Source organism: Engraulis encrasicolus, chromosome 11, assembly GCF_034702125.1.
Source record: "Engraulis encrasicolus isolate BLACKSEA-1 chromosome 11, IST_EnEncr_1.0, whole genome shotgun sequence".
NCBI classification, from domain to species: Eukaryota; Metazoa; Chordata; class Actinopteri; order Clupeiformes; family Engraulidae; genus Engraulis; species Engraulis encrasicolus.
The window spans coordinates 41,808,983-41,816,482 of record NC_085867.1 but is presented as its reverse complement, the minus strand read 5'-3'; the positions used below and the strand labels follow the sequence as shown (position 1 = coordinate 41,816,482).

Sequence of the window (7,500 nt, the reverse complement as noted above, 5' to 3'; positions counted from 1 at the left end):
ACTTCAGAATTTTTTATGTTACTCTACATGTCACACTGCACAATAATTTTATAGGAGTAAAATGCCTGTCGATGTAGTGCCTTTTATACCTTTACACTATAAAAGTGTGCTCTAGCCACCTTTGCCGTACAGTGAAGCTGATTCCATTCCTTTTGCAATGCTCCTGTTTCATCATTGGCATGATATTCGGAGGGTATGAAGCCACGGATACGGCTACTGGAGTTAATTAAGTACTGCGGGAGTCTGGGCAGTCAGTAAATGAGTGTAATTTGTCATCTGTCAACGCTATGTTGTTCCTTTTCCGAATTGGATCTAATATTGAGCTTTGTTTTTTTGTACTACATTTTGCTAAATCAGCATTTGAAAATTGCCTGGTGGTTTTGAGTTGGGGAATGGTTAATAAGGGTAATATTAATTGCCGTGATGGGTGACCTGGTTGTAGTCATATTCGACCAGCCCTGGCCTTTGGATTGTAGATTCTGACTCCAAATTTGACACTATGATAAGTATTCTCAACCATCAAATATGTCAAAAGCAATGATTCAATGGTTAATCAACTATCAAGTCCTTTGTGAATCTCTGTGCTGCCCAAAATTAGCTATACAGCCACGTGATTTTAGAGGAAAGGAACATTTGCCTGTACTGTAGTTCTCGATGGGAAGTATTATTGGTTCCAACCGAACAGCCAATGGTTCCAATTAAGGCTGTAACGATACACCCAACCCACGATTCAGTTTGTATCACGATATATGACCCACGGTTCGATATGCCCCACGATTTCTCAATAAATAAATAAATAAATAAATAAATAATAATAATAATATATATATATATATACTCTGTAATTAATCATTTTTTGCATTTACCTGCCTATATTTATTTTGTTGGTTTACAAGGCTAAATGATGTTGCAGATATAGGCTACCACTGCAACCTGTTCCCAGGTGTTGACATCAAAATACAACACAGAGAAATAAGGGATATTAGTTCACCAAGGAAAAAGGCTTATATAGGCTAAGATCATATCGAGAGAGAGAGAGAGAGAGAGAGAGAGAGAGAGCGAGAGAGCGAGAGAGCGAGAGAGCGAGAGAGCGCGAGAGACAGAGAGAGAGAGAGAGAGAGAGAGAGAGAGAGAGAGAGAGAGAGAGAGAGAGAAGGGTCAGGGTGCCTATGGTCATTGACAGCTGTCTTACTTTATCAAACATTAAGCCTATCCAATTAATATCCAATCATTGACTGAAAACAACCCTGGTCATAGCCTATGTCTTCAGGAAACATGTCGTATTTTGATGTTAAATATTTTCGTAGCTTTTCTTTGATGTGCAGCAGCGCATGGCCGTAGCCTACAATCAAAACTCGAAATGAATCTCAGTTAGTTCTCACTGCTCGCACGTATTTTGTTTTGTTTTGTGATTTAACATTTTGTCAAGAGTGAGAATGAATGCAGATGCTGAAATGGAGCACGGTTTCTGCAGGCAGTAATTTTACAATCACTAGTAGCCTAACATGGGGAAGAAATTATGCTGCCAAATATCCTCCTGCTTGTCGACCTCAACGTTCGTCCAACTTCGGGCACCTCCCTTACTAGCGATTCCAGGCTGGTTTATGGATATCAACAGGCGGAGCATCTCGCGCGCGCTCTCTCTCTCTCTCTCTCTTTCTCTCTCGCTCTCTGCTCCAACGTCAAACTCCACTCGCCATAGCCTACATCGTGCATGCATGAATCAAAATATCTTGACACGTTTATAAAAGCCTTCTTGGTCTGTTGATCATTTCTGCTTCACCTTCCGATGTTTGCCCAAGTTTTTCGTCTCACGGAGGTTGCTCAGGCAATGGATAACAACGAATGCACATGCTGGTTGGACGGAGCATTTCATAAGAGAAAGGGGTGAATGTAGTTACTCGCACATGTGCGCCCTTTTTCTACTTGTCTTTTTAAGCGCATATGCAAACTTTTGCCTGCATGTTGACTGTTGTGTTCTAGACAGAGGGATAACAACTTTAAGAGGGCACATCGCGATTCTGTGAGGAAGGGTCGCGATAGGGGTTCGTGGGTCTGCGTACCGCGATCCCTCGGTTCGATGCAATATCGTTACAGCCTTAGTTCCAATCTATTTCTTGTTTCCTTATGTAAAGGGGATTAAACGTGACTAAACAGTTGATATAGTTGAAAGTTCTCTTGGAGTCCATGGCATGACACATGGGTTCATTGAGGCACGGGTCAGTGCTTTGCTGTTTCTGGCCGGGGCCAAATTTGCGGTCTGGCTGGATCACTGTGTGCTCTTCCGCCTCTCAGTCGACAAGTCTTTTCAAGGGCTTCAAGCCTTTTTACAGTGCAAAAAAATAGTTCTTTGGTCAGACTTTTGAGGTTTTTTCTTTCTAGAAACAAAAGGAACAGGCCGTGTATAATAATCTGGATGGGGAGACAGGGTGGTGGAAAATTATGCCACACACGTAGACTTGGAAAACTGCAGCCCTCAGTGCAGCGAGACACAGCCATCACAGCCAGAGGGGAGACCCAGGCTACACCGTGACAAAGAAGCACAGAAAAATGAGCGGTGTTAGTGTGGTGATGGAGTAGTGCTCATTCGGTTGATGTTTCAATATGTGTGCTGGTATGTGTGTGTGTTCTGTCCTGCGCCTGTCCTCCCAACCAGATCATCAGCCAGAGGACAGACCCAGGCTATGTCATGACAATGGAAACAGGAAAAAATGAGCTGAGTTAGTGCCGTGATGGAGTAGTGCTCATGCGGTCGATGTCTCAACGTGTGTTGTGTTCCCTGTGCCTGTCCTAACCCCTTCATCAGCCAGGATAGACCAGGCTATGATATGACAAAGAAACATAAAATGAGCTGCTTTAGCGTGTTGGGAGTTGTGCTTATTCAGTCAGTGTTTTTCAATATGTGCTGGTATGTGTGTGTTCTGCTATGTGTGCCTGTCTCAACCCTCTCATCACTTAGGGGATACAATAGCTAGGCTATGTTTTGACAACGGGAAAAAAAAAGAAAACAGGAGAAAATGAGCTGCTTTAGTGTTGTGATGGAGTAGTGCCTGTTGGATCGATGCTTTAATATGTGGTGATATGTGGCTGTGCCGTGTGTGTGTGTTTCTGTGTGCATGCTGATCTAAAGCCCCATGCACCCGCCCTGTCTGACAGCCAGTTTTGCGTGGATGCCTCAATTTTATGTGGTGCCTGCCTGCGTGGGTGTTTGTGTGCCTGCCTCACTGCCCTGCCGCCTACTGTCTAAGCCCACACCCCCTGCAACCCCCCCTGTCTGAAAGCCAGTCTGTTAATGCCTCAATATGTGGTCTAACCGCGCGTGTCTATGTGTGTGTTTGAGCGTGTGTGCGTGTCTGTATGTCTGTCTGTGTGTGCGTCTGTGTATTTGTGCGTATGTGTGTGTGTGTGTGTGTGTGTGTGTGTGTGTGTGTGTGTGTGTGTGTGTGTGTGTGTGTGTGTGTGTGTGTGTGTGTGTGTGTGTGTGTGTCCGTGTGTCCGTGTGTGTCCGTTTCAGTGAGTGTGTGTATGTGTGTTTGCATTTGTGTGTGTGTGAGTGTGCCACACCTCCCTGCTTACACCCCCAACCCCCCCCATCACGACCCCCCCTGCTTCTTTTGCCAGACATCATTACTGTGACAAATGTCACCCCCCCCATCGCAGCAGCAGCCACAGATGATGAGGCAGCGGGCGATCCATCACGAGGGGAATTTAGCCGCCACAGCTAGCCATAGGTGAATGAAGACATTTTAGATGTGTTTTTATTTCCTCCCTCGACACCGCAGGCGTCGCTCAGGGGAGTAACAAATGGTATAGACATGCACGTTTGACATTGGTGTGGTGGTTTCTGCTTGCATAGTTTGCACACACAGGCTGGTTTGTGTTGTGTTTGTGTGTATGTGAGCGTCAGTGTAGGGAGTGAGTTTTTTTTTTTTACCTAACAGTCAAGAGTCTGCCGTCTCTCTCTCTCTCTCTCTCTCTCTCTCTCTCTCTCTCTCTCTCTCTCTCTCTCTCTCTCTCTCTCTCTCTCTCTCTCTCTCTCTCTCTCTCTCTCTCTCTCTCTCTCTCGCTCTGATCTGTTTCTCTCCCCCGTATACATCAAGGGATCATTATCTTTCCATCGTTACTAAAGCATTATTAATTCTGACCCTGCGGTAAAGGTAACGACGTAGACTAAGCTATAGCTGGATTATCGTAATGCGGGATTACAGAAAAGGCTAGCTCCAGATGTTTCGGCGTATCAGAAAAGTTCCAGGATGCATGTGAGTGGCAGTGATTGGTTCCCTGCCCTTCCTTTAGTTCTACTCTGTTCTGTCGATGCTTCCTTCCAAGCCACTGACCTGTGTTCAAGCACTGGATGCAATTCAATTCATGGTGCTCAGTGTCATTGTTTTCCTTCAGGATAAAATAAGGCATCCATCGCTTCCATCTTCTTGCCTGCCCTTTTCGTGTGTGGTTTTGTCTGGAGACATTGAGAATGGACTAGGTCCGAAATGTCTTTAGCTTCAGTTCTAACCTCTGACTTCTGTTGCAAATGTCCGGCTACAATTAGGGCTGGGCGATATGGAAAAAAACTATATCACGATATGGATTGCTTTCTATCACGATAACGATATATATCATGATATAGCACAATTGCATACGTTTTCAGTTATTGTCTTTATTTGCTCTTAATTTTTCATGTCGCAAAACAACCTTTCTTTAAAATGGATCTTTTTATTCTTATTTTTACAGTTACATGAACTTATAATGTGCTCTGTGACGACATGAAATGTAATTAAATGATAGTAATTTTATCCATTTTATACAATTGAATATCACGATATAAACGATATAGGAGAAAGGTCACGATATACACTTTTATATCACGATAACGATCAGGGCTCCAGATTGCTACCAATTTGGTCGCACATGCGCCCATTTTTTTCAGTAGTGCGCCTAAAAAATATTTTTAGGCGCACCGGTGCGACCAGCCATCAGTAGAACAAAATGAATAGGCAATGCTAAACACCCATTTTAATGGGCATACAATTATTAGCCAGTCTTCAGTAGTGACTCATCACAAAATAAAACGCGTCAATGCGGTCATTCCTTCAACTCCGCTGAACTTTTCTCCCTCTCGCTGACAGGCAGCCCGATGGCGACATTTCAGAATAGAATGTTCGACTTCGCAAGTCGCTAAACTACCGGTATCCGAGCGAGTTCACATGTGCTGCTAGCGAGTTAGTGTTCTCAACGTCTGTTGAAACGGACGAGAGTGTTACAATCCCTGGAAAAACGAAATGGCTTGAGGATGTTTTAAACATAGCCACACAAACACAATTGGCCACAACATAAACACAGACTGGTGCGCGGAGAATGGCCCGTTTCAGCCGTGCGGGCAGAGCTGGCCAAACAACAGGTGACACGCTATCTCTCGGAACTTCTGTGAAAGTTTTTTTTTATAGCGACTAATTACTGCCTATCTGTCGGCAAGGCATCGTTCAGGCACCTTGAGACAGCGAGAGAGAGAGAGCGCACGGAATTGTGCTGTCGTGTTTGTATAGCGCTTGATACCGTCCACAATCATCATGCAGAGCGCTCAAAAATGGGGAAATACAAAACCCAAATCTATCTATCTATCTATCTATCTATCTATCTATCTATCTATCTATCTATCTATCTATCTATCTATCTATCTATCTATCTATCTATCTATCTATCTATCTATCTATCTATCTATCTATCTATCTATCTATCTATCTTCATATTGGAACCCTGTGCTTGTGTCGTGTGTGTAGTCTTATTGCAGAAAATTAAAGCTTAGCCTACCTGTAGCCAAGATGTGGTAGGCCTAGTTAGGTAGCCTACTGTCATGTCTTTTAAGGAGCACATTTGTCTTTTAAGGAGCACATTTGGATAGCATATAGCACAAGGGAGGCTCCAGGTCTTTTAAAATAATAATAATGATAATAATTATTATTATAGGCCTACTATTATTATTACTGTTATTATATATATATATATTTTTTTTAATTAAAGCTGAGGTGCGTGTGTGTGTGGGCATAGGTGAAAACATGTGGGTGCACCTAAATTTTGTGCTGGTGCACCTAAAAATAATTTTTAGGCGCACCAGTGCAACCAGTGCAAAAAGTTAGTCTGGAGCCCTGACGATATATATTGTCATATTGCCCAGCCCTAGCTACAATATACATTTTTCACACAAGCCTTGTGTGCGCCTCCTTTTTCATTATTACCTCAAGTGATTGCTACTTTTTGGGCACGGCGACCTTGCTAGTTTTTGTCATTTTGTGTGTGTTCTTGACCATTTCCTTTTGCCCAGTCGTTTGTTTCTGTTGATGACTCTCTCATCCCCCCCTTTCTGTTTGTCATTATCTCTCTGTTTCCCATCTCTTTTTTTACCCTCCTTAAAGGGACACTGTGTGAGATTTTTAGTTGTTTATTTCCAGAATTCATGCTGCCCATTCACTAATGTTACCTTTTTCATGAATACTTACCCCCACCATCAAATTCTAAATATTCATTATGACTGGAAAAATTGCACTTTTCATGCATGAAAAGGGGGATCTTCTCCATGGTCCGCCATTTTGAATTTCCAAAAATAGCCATTTTTAGCTGCAAAAATGACTGTTCTTGGACCATACTATTAAATATTTGTTTATTACTTAGTAAACTTTCATGTAAAGATCAAATTTGGCAATAGGCAACCCAGTTTCAATGATTAGTATTGTTGCAGTACCTTTTTTGACCATTTCCTCCACAGTGTCCCTTTAACCCTCTCTTCTATCTTTCTCCCTCCCTGTGAGTACTGCAGCAGTCACAGTTGGTTTTGTTTTGCACCAGTTGTAGAGCCTCTTTAGAGCAGCGTGTGTCAGACCTGTGATTTGTGCTTATGCCAAATAAAAGTTGCAAAGGTGTACAGTGCGCGTGTTTGTGTACGTGTGCGTGTGTTATAAGGTGAATTCCTTCTGACAATGATACGGCATTTCTATTTTTACTAATGTGTCTTTACACACACACTGGCATGCACACAAAAACACACACACACACACACACACACACACACACACACACACACACACACACACACACACACACACACACACACACACACACACACACACACACACACACACACACACACACACACACACACTCTCACTCACACGCACACGCATTCTCTCTCTCTTTCTCACACACACAGACACAGCCAGTCAGTTTTTCAGTGTGTTCTCTCCCTCTCTGTTGTTATTGCTTTCTGCATTCCTTCTGTCTTCATCCTTCTCTTCTCTTCTCTCCTCTTCTCTCCTCTTCTCTTCTCTTCTCTTCTCTTCTCTTCTCCTCTCCTCTCCTCTCTCTTCGCCTCTTCTCCTCTCCTCTCCTCTCCTCTCCTCTCCTCTCCTCTTCTCTTCTCTTCTCTTCTCTTCTCTTCTCTTCTCTTCTCTTCTCTCCTCCTCTCCTCTCTCCTCTCCTCTCCTCTCCTCTCCTCTCCTCTCCTCTCCT

General features: G+C 43.3%; 1 protein-coding gene across 1 annotated transcript in view; it reads left to right on the top strand.

Annotated features, from left to right (window-relative positions):
- The window catches only part of dym (dymeclin), a 117,447-nt gene that overhangs the window by 24,796 nt on the left and 85,151 nt on the right, over positions 1-7,500 (top strand). The window lies entirely within an intron of this gene.